General features: G+C 43.5%; 1 protein-coding gene across 2 annotated transcripts in view; it reads left to right on the top strand.

The window, feature by feature from the left end:
- The window catches only part of LOC133555285 (LHFPL tetraspan subfamily member 4 protein-like), a 111,156-nt gene that overhangs the window by 36,486 nt on the left and 60,061 nt on the right, over positions 1-14,609 (top strand). The gene's annotated exons all lie outside the window — the stretch shown is intronic.

Here is a 14,609-nt window from a genome sequence, read left to right as displayed (position 1 = left end):
TGATTGCTAAAACAAAGTCGATGCGGGAAAGATGGCTCAAAGGAAGACATGAAACTGCTACAGGAAAGTACCAAAACAAGAAAAAAGCCACCAAAATAGGAGCACAAGACAAGAAGTAAAACACGACACACAGGAAAACAGCAAAAAAGTGCAAATAAGTCAGGGTGTGATGTGACAGTACACCTACTTTGAGACAAGAGCTCAAAAGTTATGCTTTAAAGTCATTTCCAACAATTGCGACAACAACTTTTTACTGTCAACTGAGTTTCGCTTTTGAATTATTTCTGCTGCTGATGGGGCTCTGGATCTGTCCAACGCAAAAAATGTGCCTTGGCTCAAAAAAGGTTGAAAAATACTGTGCCGGAGGACCATAGGAGAGCATCCGTTTCTCAGCTGTGGTCCGCATGCGTTTTATTCAGCTGTAATACCCTTTTCCACCACTGTGGCAGTAACAGCAACGTCAAGGAAACAGAAGAAGTCCGGTACTAAAGTCATACAGCAGTTGTTTTAAGCGCAAAAAGTATGAATAGAGTGGTGAATCTGTTTTTTCATTAGCTCTTTAATTAAATTGACAGCTTATCTAGAAAACATATATTATTATAATTATTATGTATTATTATGTATTATTATGTATTATTACTGGCTGTCCAGAGTCAGGACCCGGGGTGGACTGCTTGTAGACACCTCTGCACTGCTGACCTGTCTCCGCTCGGGATGGTCTCCTGCTGGCCCCACTATGGACTGGACTCTCACTATTATGTTAGATCCACTATGGACTGGACTCTCACTATTATGTTAGATCCACTATGGACTGGACTCTCACTATTATGTTAGATCCACTATGGACTGGACTCTCACTATTATGTTAGATCCACTATGGACAGGACTCTCAATATTATGTTAGATCCACTATGGACTGGACTCTCAATATTATGTTAGATCCACTATGGACTGGACTCTCACTATTATGTTAGATCCACTATGGACTGGACTCTCACTATTATGTTAGATCCACTATGGACAGGACTCTCAATATTATGTTAGATCCACTATGGACTGGACTCTCACTATTATGTTAGATCCACTATAGACTGGACTCTCACTATTATGTTAGATCCACCATGGACTGGACTTCCACTATTACGTTAGATCCACTATGGACTGGACTCTCACTATTATGTTAGATCCACTATGGACTGGACTCTCACTATTATGTTAGATCCACTATGGACTGGACTCTCACTATTATGTTAGATCCACTATGGACTGGACTTTCACACTATTATGTTAGATCCACTATGGACTGGACTCTCACTATTATGTTAGATCCACTATGGACTGGACTCTCACTATTATGTTAGATCCACTATGGACTGGACTCTCACACTATTATGTTAGATCCACTATGGACTGGACTCTCACACTATTATGTTAGATCCACTATGGACTGGACTCTCACTATTATGTTAGATCCACTATGGACTGGACTCTCACTATTATGTTAGATCCACTATGGACTGGACTCTCACACTATTATGTTAGATCCACTATGGACTGGACTCTCACTATTATGTTAGATCCACTATGGACTGGACTCTCCCTATTATGTTAGATCCACTATGGACTGGACTCTCACTATTATGTTAGATCCACTATGGACTGGACCCTCACTATTATGTTAGATCCACTATGGACTGGACTCTCCCTATTATGTTAGATCCACTATGGACTGGACTCTCACTATTATGTTAGATCCACTATGGACTGGACTCTCACTATTATGTTAGATCCACTATGGACTGGACTCTCACACTATTATGTTAGATCCACAATGGACTGGACTCTCCCTATTATGTTAGATCCACTATGGACTGGACTCTCCCTATTATGTTAGATCCACTATGGACTGGACTCTCCCTATTATGTTAGATCCACTATGGACTGGACTCTCACTATTATGTTAGATCCACTATGGACTGGACTCTCCCTATTATGTTAGATCCACTATGGACTGGACTCTCACTATTATGTTAGATCCACTATGGACTGGACTCTCACTATTATGTTAGATCCACTATGGACTGGACTCTCACTATTATGTTAGATCCACTATGGACTGGACTCTCACACTATTATGTTAGATCCACTATGGACTGGACTCTCCCTATTATGTTAGATCCACTATGGACTGGACTCTCCCTATTATGTTAGATCCACTATGGACTGGACTCTCACTATTATGTTAGATCCACTATGGACTGGACTCTCCCTATTATGTTAGATCCACTATGGACTGGACTCTCCCTATTATGTTAGATCCACTATGGACTGGACTCTCACTATTATGTTAGATCCACTATGGACTGGACTCTCACTATTATGTTAGATCCACTATGGACTGGACTCTCCCTATTATGTTAGATCCACTATGGACTGGACTCTCACTATTATGTTAGATCCACTATGGACTGGACTCTCACTATTATGTTAGATCCACTATGGACTGGACTCTCACACTATTATGTTAGATCCACTATGGACTGGACTCTCCCTATTATGTTAGATCCACTATGGACTGGACTCTCCCTATTATGTTAGATCCACTATGGACTGGACTCTCCCTATTATGTTAGATCCACTATGGACTGGACTCTCACTATTATGTTAGATCCACTATGGACTGGACTCTCCCTATTATGTTAGATCCACTATGGACTGGACTCTCACTATTATGTTAGATCCACTATGGACTGGACTCTCACTATTATGTTAGATCCACTATGGACTGGACTCTCACTATTATGTTAGATCCACTATGGACTGGACTCTCACACTATTATGTTAGATCCACTATGGACTGGACTCTCACACTATTATGTTAGATCCACTATGGACTGGACTCTCTCACTATTATGTTAGATCCACTATGGACTGGACTCTCACTATTATGTTAGATCCACTATGGACTGGACTCTCTCACTATTATGTTAGATCCACTATGGACTGGATTCTCACACTATTATGTTAGATCCACTATGGACTGGACTCTCACACTATTATGTTAGATCCACTATGGACTGGACTCTCACTATTATGTTAGATCCACTATGGACTGGACTCTCACTATTATGTTAGATCCACTATGGACTGGACTCTCACTATTATGTTAGATCGGTATCCTTTACCACTCAAAGAGCCATTTAAGACCCGTGTCACAAAGCGAAGAAGACAATAGGAAACGCTATTATTCTCTAGAATGACAGCCGGCAGTCACCCAGATAATAAGTATTAGTGCGCGCTATGAAGCCATTGACTTTGTCGCCTACTACAACATGTTGTCAGTCCAGCATCATGTTGTGTGTGACTTCTGCAGCAACACACACACGACTGCAAGACATACTGGGTGACACAGAGTACACTAATGGTTGTGATAGAAACCCTTTTAACACTCTTACTAATATGCGCCACGCTGTGAAGCCACACCAAACAAGATTGACAAACACATTTCGGGAGAACATCCTCACAGTAACACAACATAAACGCAACACAACAGATACCCAGAATCCTTTGTATTCGTGAGACTTCTTGACTATTTTATACCCCCCCCCCCCCGTGCGTCGGTAAGGTGAGCGGTGTTGGGGCGCGAGGGTGTAAAATATCTTCAGGAATTGTCACGGATGCAAAGGATTCTTGGTATTTGTTGTGTTGCGTTTATGTTGTGTTACTGTGAGGATGTTTTCCCGAAATGTGTTTGTCATTCTTGTTGGGTGTGGCTTCACAGCGTGGCGCATATTAGTAAGTGTAAAAATTGTTTTTATCACAGCCATCAGTGTACTCTGTGTCACCCAGTATGCCTTTCAATCTTGTACGTGTGATTGCAGAAGCTGCACACAACATGTTGCCGGACTAACAATGGGTTTGTTCATGTTGTTGAAGGTGTCTAAGGCAATGGCTTCACAGCACACCCTTATTCTTATCATCAGGATGAACACCATTGGATATTCGTGAGAATGTTAGTGGCTCCCATTGTCTTTTTTACTCTGCGAAACAGGTTTAAATAGTTCTTTGAGTGGTAAAGGTGGCCGACCTCTGATGTATTTCAACAGGCGGGTGGCGGGCGATTGCGGTTCTGATAAAATGTTGGTTCGGGTGGACGGCGGGTGGATGACGACTTTGGTAATGCGGTTGCGGATGATATAATTGCCTATCCGCGCATCTCTAATAAACAGTATATTAAGGTATATACAGCATAGGCGTAAAATGATCAAACTTTCTTGTCAAAAGTTTAGCAGCCGCATTTTGTACCAACTGTAATCTGTTTAAAAATGTAGAACTTTTCATCAAACTAAGCACATCACAGAATTCTTGATGATCCCCCATTTGTGTTCCATCCTTGGTCTGCAAAGGTGGCTCCACAATAAAGAAGAAGCCACAAGCCCTCCATGTGGGGAAGGGGTCAGTGAACCCTGGAGGCGTTCACACTGCGAATAGTGCCATCCTCACACACACCACCGGCTAAATCCCAACATGCAATAAAAGGCATGCACGTCAGCGAGGAGGATGTCCATTAGATGGATGGAGGATGTCCATTAGATGGATGGAGGATGTCCATTAGATGGATGGAGGATGTCCATTAGATGGATGGAGATGTCCATTAGATGGATGGAGGATGTCCATTAGATGGATGGAAGACATCAGCAGGCCAAGGTCCAGACGCAGCAGCAGAGAGAGGTCAGGCGGCTTTATTGCATTACTGAGTGGACATGGCGAGGACTTTATGTTGTCCTGTTCACAAGGCTGCACTGTGATCCTCCACTGCTTACCACCACAAACACGGAGCACCTTCAAAGAGGGCACACAATAAATGTCTTTCTCATATACTGTATTTTTCAGACTATAAAGCGCACTTAAAATCCTTTCATTTTCTCAAAAATCAACAGTGCACTTTAAAGGTGGCAATAAATACTGATAAAGTTGAGAGAAGCTCATCAAACACTTATTTTTGGAAAAACCCACAGGTGTGCAGGCTAATTGGGAACAGGTGGGTGCCATGATTGGCTATAAAAACAGCTTCCCAAAAAATGCTCAGTCTTTCACAAGAAAGGATGGGGCGAGGTACACCCCTTTGTCCACAACTGTGTGAGCAAATAGTCAAACAGTTTAAGAACAACCTTTCTCAAAGTGACATTGCAAGAAATTGAGGGATTTCAACATCTACGCTCCATAATATCATCAAAAGGTTCAGAGAATCTGGAGAAATCACTCCACGTAAGCGGCATGGCCGGAAACCAACATTGAATGACCGTGACCTTCCATCCCTCAGACGGCACTGTATCAAAAAGCGACATCAATGTCTAAAGGATATCACCACATGGGCTCAAGAACCATTCAGAAAACCACTGTCATTAAATACAGTTTGTCACTACATCTGTAAGTGCAAGTTAAAGCTCTACTATGCAAAGCGAAAGCCATTTATCAACAACATCCAGAAACGTCGCCGGCTTCTCTGGGCCCGAGATCATCTAAGATGGACTGATGCAAAGTGGAAAAGTGTTCTGTGGTCTGACGAGTCCACATTTCAAATTGTTTTTGAAAATATTCGACATCGTGTCATCCGGACCAAAGGGGAAGCGAACCATCCAGACTGTTATGGACGTAAAGTTGAAAAGCCCGCATGTGTGATGGTATGGGGGTGTATTAGTGCCCAAGGCATGGGTAACTTACACATGTGTGATGGTATGGGGGTGTATTAGTGCCCAAGGCATGGGTAACTTACACATGTGTGATGGTATGGGGGTGTATTAGTGCCCAAGGCATGGGTAACTTACACATGTGTGATGGTATGGGGGTGTATTAGTGCCCAAGGCATGGGTAACTTACACATGTGTGATGGTATGGGGGTGTATTAGTGCCCAAGGCATGGGTAACTTACACATGTGTGATGGTATGGGGGTGTATTAGTGCCCAAGACATGGGTAACTTACACATGTGTGATGGTATGGGGGTGTATTAGTGCCCAAGGCATGGGTAACTTACACATGTGTGATGGTATGGGGGTGTATTAGTGAACAAGACATGGGTAACTTACACATGTGTGATGGTATGGGGGTGTATTAGTGCCCAAGACATGGGTAACTTACACATGTGTGATGGTATGGGGGTGTATTAGTGCCCAAGGCATGGGTAACTTACACATGTGTGATGGTATGGGGGTGTATTAGTGCCCAAGGCATGGGTAACTTACACATGTGTGATGGTATGGGGGTGTATTAGTGCCCAAGGCATGGGTAACTTACACATGTGTGATGGTATGGGGGTGCATTAGTGCCCAAGACATGGGTAACTTACACATGTGTGATGGTATGGGGGTGTATTAGTGAACAAGACATGGGTAACTTACACATGTGTGATGGTATGGGGGTGTATTAGTGAACAAGGCATGGGTAACTTACACATGTGTGATGGTATGGGGGTGTATTAGTGCCCAAGGCATGGGTAACTTACACATGTGTGATGGTATGGGGGTGTATTAGTGCCCAAGGCATGGGTAACTTACACATGTGTGATGGTATGGGGGTGTATTAGTGCCCAAGGCATGGGTAACTTACACATGTGTGATGGTATGGGGGTGTATTAGTGCCCAAGACATGGGTAACTTACACATGTGTGATGGTATGGGGGTGTATTAGTGCCCAAGGCATGGGTAACTTACACATGTGTGATGGTATGGGGGTGTATTAGTGAACAAGACATGGGTAACTTACACATGTGTGATGGTATGGGGGTGTATTAGTGCCCAAGACATGGGTAACTTACACATGTGTGATGGTATGGGGGTGTATTAGTGCCCAAGGCATGGGTAACTTACACATGTGTGATGGTATGGGGGTGTATTAGTGCCCAAGGCATGGGTAACTTACACATGTGTGATGGTATGGGGGTGTATTAGTGAACAAGACATGGGTAACTTACACATGTGTGATGGTATGGGGGTGTATTAGTGAACAAGACATGGGTAACTTACACATGTGTGATGGTATGGGGGTGTATTAGTGAACAAGACATGGGTAACTTACACATGTGTGATGGTATGGGGGTGTATTAGTGAACAAGGCATGGGTAACTTACACATGTGTGATGGTATGGGGGTGTATTAGTGAACAAGACATGGGTAACTTACACATGTGTGATGGTATGGGGGTGTATTAGTGAACAAGGCATGGGTAACTTACACATGTGTGATGGTATGGGGGTGTATTAGTGCCCAAGACATGGGTAACTTACACATGTGTGATGGTATGGGGGTGTATTAGTGCCCAAGGCATGGGTAACTTACACATGTGTGATGGTATGGGGGTGTATTAGTGAACAAGACATGGGTAACTTACACATGTGTGATGGTATGGGGGTGTATTAGTGCCCAAGGCATGGGTAACTTACACATGTGTGATGGTATGGGGGTGTATTAGTGCCCAAGGCATGGGTAACTTACACATGTGTGATGGTATGGGGGTGTATTAGTGCCCAAGGCATGGGTAACTTACACATGTGTGATGGTATGGGGGTGCATTAGTGCCCAAGACATGGGTAACTTACACATGTGTGATGGTATGGGGGTGTATTAGTGAACAAGACATGGGTAACTTACACATGTGTGATGGTATGGGGGTGTATTAGTGAACAAGGCATGGGTAACTTACACATGTGTGATGGTATGGGGGTGTATTAGTGCCCAAGGCATGGGTAACTTACACATGTGTGATGGTATGGGGGTGTATTAGTGCCCAAGACATGGGTAACTTACACATGTGTGATGGTATGGGGGTGTATTAGTGCCCAAGGCATGGGTAACTTACACATGTGTGATGGTATGGGGGTGTATTAGTGAACAAGACATGGGTAACTTACACATGTGTGATGGTATGGGGGTGTATTAGTGCCCAAGACATGGGTAACTTACACATGTGTGATGGTATGGGGGTGTATTAGTGCCCAAGGCATGGGTAACTTACACATGTGTGATGGTATGGGGGTGTATTAGTGCCCAAGGCATGGGTAACTTACACATGTGTGATGGTATGGGGGTGTATTAGTGAACAAGACATGGGTAACTTACACATGTGTGATGGTATGGGGGTGTATTAGTGAACAAGACATGGGTAACTTACACATGTGTGATGGTATGGGGGTGTATTAGTGAACAAGACATGGGTAACTTACACATGTGTGATGGTATGGGGGTGTATTAGTGCCCAAGGCATGGGTAACTTACACATGTGTGATGGTATGGGGGTGCATTAGTGCCCAAGACATGGGTAACTTACACATGTGTGATGGTATGGGGGTGTATTAGTGAACAAGACATGGGTAACTTACACATGTGTGATGGTATGGGGGTGTATTAGTGAACAAGGCATGGGTAACTTACACATGTGTGATGGTATGGGGGTGTATTAGTGCCCAAGGCATGGGTAACTTACACATGTGTGATGGTATGGGGGTGCATTAGTGCCCAAGACATGGGTAACTTACACATGTGTGATGGTATGGGGGTGTATTAGTGAACAAGACATGGGTAACTTACACATGTGTGATGGTATGGGGGTGTATTAGTGAACAAGGCATGGGTAACTTACACATGTGTGATGGTATGGGGGTGTATTAGTGCCCAAGGCATGGGTAACTTACACATGTGTGATGGTATGGGGGTGCATTAGTGCCCAAGGCATGGGTAACTTACACATGTGTGATGGTATGGGGGTGTATTAGTGCCCAAGGCATGGGTAACTTACACATGTGTGATGGTATGGGGGTGTATTAGTGAACAAGACATGGGTAACTTACACATGTGTGATGGTATGGGGGTGTATTAGTGAACAAGGCATGGGTAACTTACACATGTGTGATGGTATGGGGGTGTATTAGTGAACAAGACATGGGTAACTTACACATGTGTGATGGTATGGGGGTGTATTAGTGCCCAAGGCATGGGTAACTTACACATGTGTGATGGTATGGGGGTGTATTAGTGAACAAGACATGGGTAACTTACACATGTGTGATGGTATGGGGGTGTATTAGTGCCCAAGGCATGGGTAACTTACACATGTGTGATGGTATGGGGGTGTATTAGTGCCCAAGACATGGGTAACTTACACATGTGTGATGGTATGGGGGTGTATTAGTGCCCAAGACATGGGTAACTTACACATGTGTGATGGTATGGGGGTGTATTAGTGCCCAAGGCATGGGTAACTTATACATCTGTGAAGGCACCATTAATGCTGAAAGGTACATACAGCTTTTGGAACAACATGTGCTGCCATCTAAGCGCTGTCTTTTTCATGGACGCCCCTGCTTATTTCAGCAAGACAATGCCAAGCCACATTCAGCACGTGTTACAACAGCGTGGCTTCGTAAAAAAAAAGAGTGCGTGTACTTTCCTGGCTCGCCTGCAGTCCAGACCTGTCTCCCATCTTCTCCCATAAATCAAGTGAAGTGAAGTGAATTATATTTATATAGCGCTTTTCTCTAGTGACTCAAAGCGCTTTACATAGTGAAACCCAATATCTAAGTTACATTTAAACCAGTGTGGGTGGCACTGGGAGCAGGTGGGTAAAGTGTCTTGCCTAAGGACACAACGGCAGCGACTAGGATGGCGGAAGCGGTAATCGAACCTGCAACCCTCAAGTTGCTGACACGGCCACTCTACCAACCGAGCTATACCGCCACAAATCAAGAATGGGAAAGAATTCCACTTTCAAAGCTTCAACAATTAGTTTCCTCAGTTCCCAAACGTTTATTGAGTGTTGTTAAAAGAAAAGGTGATGTAACACAGTGGTGAACATGCCCTTTCCCAACTACTTTGTCACGTGTTGCAGCCATGAAATTCTAAGTTGATTATTATTTTCAAAAAAAATAAAGTTTATGAGTTTGAACATGAAATATGTTGTCTTTGTAGCATATTCAACTGAATATGGCTTGAAAAGGATTTGCAAATCATTGTATTCTGTTTATATTTACATCTAACACCATTTCCCAACTCATGGAAACGGGGTTTGTACATGCATGAGAAATCACTCTGGCTTTACAGTTTTATGTTCAATAATCCATATTTCATCTCTTAGCAGTCTAATGCTCAAGAGGCTTCATGCTGCTTGTAAAAAACAAAACACAAATTTTATATTTAGAACCCCGGATGTATTTTTAGAGCCGTTACATCATCACTTGGGTCTGTTTAAGCAGAATAAAAGAAGCATGCCTCAGTCTGACAAGACTGTTGCATAATCGGTCCAGGAATATCCGTGAGGTGATAAAAATAGAAGAGTGCATGTTGGGCTACTTTGTCGTTCCAAAAAGGGTTCGAATAAATACAAATAAAGTTTGCAGAGTAGCCTTCAAGAGGTTTTATGACGCACTAAATTCTTGAATAAGCACTCGCGGAGATATTTCTAGATTGAAAATGTTAAATCAATACGGTGCGGATGTTCCCCCGAAATCTGTTTGTCATTCTTGTTTGGTGTGGGTTCACAGTGTTTGTAACAGTGTTAAAGTTGTTTATACGGCCACCCTCAGTGTGACCTGTATGGCGGTTGAGCAAGTAGTGCCTTGCATTCACTTGTTTGTGTGTAGAGTCCGCATATAGTATGTGACTGGGCCGACACAATGTTTGTATGGAGAAAAAGTTGACGGGACGACAGGTTGTAGAGGACGTTGAATGCAGTGCCTTTAAAGGGGAACATTATCAGCAGACCTATGTAAGCGTCAATATATACCTTGATGCTGCAGAAAAAAGACCATGTATTTTTTTAACCGATTTCCGAACTCCAAATGGGTGAATTTTGGCGAATTAAACGCCTTTCTGTTGATCGCGCTGGAGGCGATGACGTCAGAATGTGACGTCGCCGAGGTAACACACCCACCATTTTCATTTTCAACACATTACAAACACCGGGTCTCAGCTCTGTTATTTTCCCTTTTTTTGACTATTTTTTGGAACCTTGGAGACATCATGTGTTGTCGGAGGGTGTAACAACACTAACAGGGAGGGATTCAAGTTGCACCACTGGCCCCAAGATGCCAAAGTGTCTGCCGCCAGACCCCCATTGAATGTACCAGAGTGTCTCCACATTTGACCGGCGATGCTAAGACAGACATGGCACAGAGATGTATGGATAACCTGCAGATGCATTTGCAACGATAGTCAACGAATTCACAAAGGTGAGTTTTGTTGATATTGACTGCCAGCTAATCGATGCTAGCGTGCTACGCTAATTGATGCTAACCTGCTATTTACCGGCGGTGCTAAAGCAGACATGGCACAGAGATGTATGGATAACCTGCAGATGCATTTGCAACTATAAAGTCAACGAAATCACAAAGGTGAGTTTTGTTGATGTTGACTGCCAGCGAATCGATACTAACATGCTACGCTAATCGATGCTAACATGCTATGTACAGGCGGTGCTAAAGCAGACATGGCACAGAGATGTATGGATAACCTGCAGCTGCATTTGCAACTATATTACGTTTCCTTCCACCCAAATTTAATGCGAAACAAACACTTACCAATCGACGGATTTAAGTTGCTCCAGTGTCAAAAGATGCGAAAGTCCTGATCGTTTGGTCCGCACATTTTACCGGCGATGCTAACGCAGCTATTCGGCCATGCTATGGCTATGAATAGCGTCAATAGCTTCAGTTTCTTCTTCAATATTTTCATACTCCAACCATCTGTTTCAATACATGCGTAATCTGTTGAATCGCTTAAGTCGCTGAAATCCAAGTTTGAATCCGAGCTAATGTCACTATATCTTGCTGTGGTAACCGCCATGTTTGTTTGTATTGGCAGCACTGTGTGACGTCACAGGGAAATGGCCAGTGTCTTCGCAGAGAGCGAAAATAAGGCACTTTAAAGCTTTATTTAGGGATATTCCGAGACCGGTAACATTTTGAAAAAAACTTCAAAAAATACAACAAGCCACTGGGAACTGATTTTTATTGTTTTTAACCCTTTTGAAATTGTGATAATGTTCCCCTTTAAGGCCCGTCCCCAATGTTGTTGTTTGGGTGGAAATCGAGAGAAATTGGGGAGTCTCCCAGGAAAATCGGGAGTGTTGGTAAGTATGAGTGTCAGTGGTGAATGTGGTGTTATAACACCGGCGGGCCAGCTCTAATGTTCATTTGATATTGCCTCAAGGGCCAAATTAAATTACACGGTGGGCCAGAGTTTGATACCCATGATCTAAAACATCCAATAAATAATCAACATCTTCATTGGCATTATTGAATTAGATTGTCAAAACAATAAATTAATAAATAATATAAATAGGCTCCGTTGAAGTAGTTTGATCACGACTACGCCGTTCAATTCCCCCCAAATGCTGTGATTAGTGTTTGAAGCCGCGCAGGTGACAGCTTGTGAGAAGATGGAGACCACAAAAGACCGAACGGCGTGTTGTCGTCGCAGCGGAGGACGGCGGGCTCGCCGCTTTCCCTTTCGCTCGTTGTTCCATTCCCCGTCATCCCCCCCGCCCCCGCTCGACACCTTTGATGTCAGAGGCCTCCGGAGAGATAGCGAGGCGGGAAGAGGAGAAACCCCAGCAGCTTCAAAGGGCTTTTCTCTGCCTCTATTTTTAGCTGCCGGTCGCCCGCTTTTTAAACACTTGACTTGGAAATGATGGAGGACGGGAGCAGCTGGGCACGGCGGAATTGTGTCGTATTGTTTGAACCCCCCTCAAGTCACAATGAGGCATGACTCCCGGCAGGCAGTGGTCTCTTGCTCATGAGCACGTAGGGAAATGGCATTACCCTCAAGCAACAGGTACCGATGGTAAATGGCTTGTACTTGCGTAGCCATTTTTTACATTTTTTAAGGAACTCAAAGCGCTTTGACACTATTTCCACATTCACACACTGATGGAGGGAGCTGCCATGCAAGGCACTAACCAGGACCCATCAGGAGCAAGGGTGAAGTGTCTTGCATCAAGGATTAACGTGGACCCCGACTTAAAAAAGATGAAAAACTTATTGGGGTGTTAGCATTTAGTGGTCAATTGTACAGAATATGTACTGTACTGTGCAATCTACTAATAAAAGTTGCAATCAATCAAAAAAAAGGAAGGTAGAAGGTGGGGATTGAACCAGGAACCCTCAGGCTGCTGGCACCGTCCCCGATCCCCATACTTTTCTTGCTTAGTTGTTTACAATCATTACCATGTATAATTAATAAGTAAGGATTGGTACCCTGCGATGAGGTGGCGACTTGTCCAGGGTGTACACTGCCTTCCGCCCGAATGCAGCTGAGATAGGCTCCAGCACCCACCGCAACCCCAAAAAGGGACAAGCGGTAGAAAACGGACTATAAGGCGCCCTTAAAATCATTTCATTTTCTTTAAACTCTACTATGCACCGAATGTATGGACTAATTCTAGTTGTGCTTACCGACCTCGAAGTCATGTTATTTGGTGCAGGGTGTAATGACAAGAGTGTCCAGTAGATGGCAGTCACACATACGATATACATGTAGACTGCAATGTGATGGCAGTCACACATAAGAGACACGTGTAGGCTGCAATGAAGTGGTAAGTGCCTTGCATGGCAGCACCCGCCGTTAGTGTGTGAATGTGTGTGTGAATGGGTGAATAGTGTGTGAATGTGTGTGTGAATGGGTGAATAGTGTGTGAATGTGTGTGTGAATGGGTGAATAGTATGTTGGTGTGTGAATGTGTGTGAATGGGTGAATAGTGTGTGAATGTGTGTGTGAATGGGTGAATAGTGTGTGAATGTGTGTGTGAATGGGTGAATAGTGTGTTAGTGTGTGAATGTGTGTGTGAATGGGTGAGCAGTGTGTTAGTGTGAGAATGTGTGTGTGAATGGGTGAATAGTGTGTTAGTGTGTGAATGTGTGTGTGAATGGGTGAATAGTGTGTTAGTGTGTGAATGTGTGTGTGAATGGGTGAATAGTGTGTTAGTGTGTGAATGTGTGTGTGAATGGGTGAATAGTGTGTTAGTGTGTGAATGTGTGTGTGAATGGGTGAATAGTGTGTTAGTGTGTGAATGTGTGTGTGAATGGGTGAGAAGTGTGTGAGTGTGTGAGTGAATGGGTGAATAGTGTGTTAGTGTGTGAATGTGTGTGTGAATGGGTGAGTAGTGTGTTAGTGTGAGAATGTGTGTGTGAATGGGTGAGAAGTGTGTGAGTGTGTGAGTGAATGGGTGAATAGTGTGTTAGTGTGTGAATGTGTGTGTGAATGGGTGAATAGTGTGTTAGTGTGTGAATGTGTGTGTGAATGGGTGAATAGTGTGTGAATGGGTGAATAGTGTGTGTGAATGTGTGAATAGTGTGTTGGTGTGTGTGTGAATGTGTGAATAGTGTGTGTGAATGTGTGAATAGTGTGTGAATGTGTGTGTGAATGGGTGAATAGTGTGTGTGAATGTGTGAACAGTGTCAAAGTGCTTTGAGTACCTTGGAGGTTTGACCATTTTGTGGCTTTATTAGCTTGTGTCTTGCTGACTTTTGGTCTTTTTGTGCAACCTTGCGTGTTTTTTTTTGTGCAGTTTTTTTTTTGTCTTTTGCTACATTATTAACTTACGTTTCTATTACAAATCTTA

Source organism: Nerophis ophidion, linkage group LG06 (genome assembly GCF_033978795.1).
Source record: "Nerophis ophidion isolate RoL-2023_Sa linkage group LG06, RoL_Noph_v1.0, whole genome shotgun sequence".
NCBI classification, from domain to species: Eukaryota; Metazoa; Chordata; class Actinopteri; order Syngnathiformes; family Syngnathidae; genus Nerophis; species Nerophis ophidion.
The sequence above is the reverse complement of the archived record's forward strand: the minus strand, read 5'-3'. Positions and strand labels throughout refer to the sequence as shown.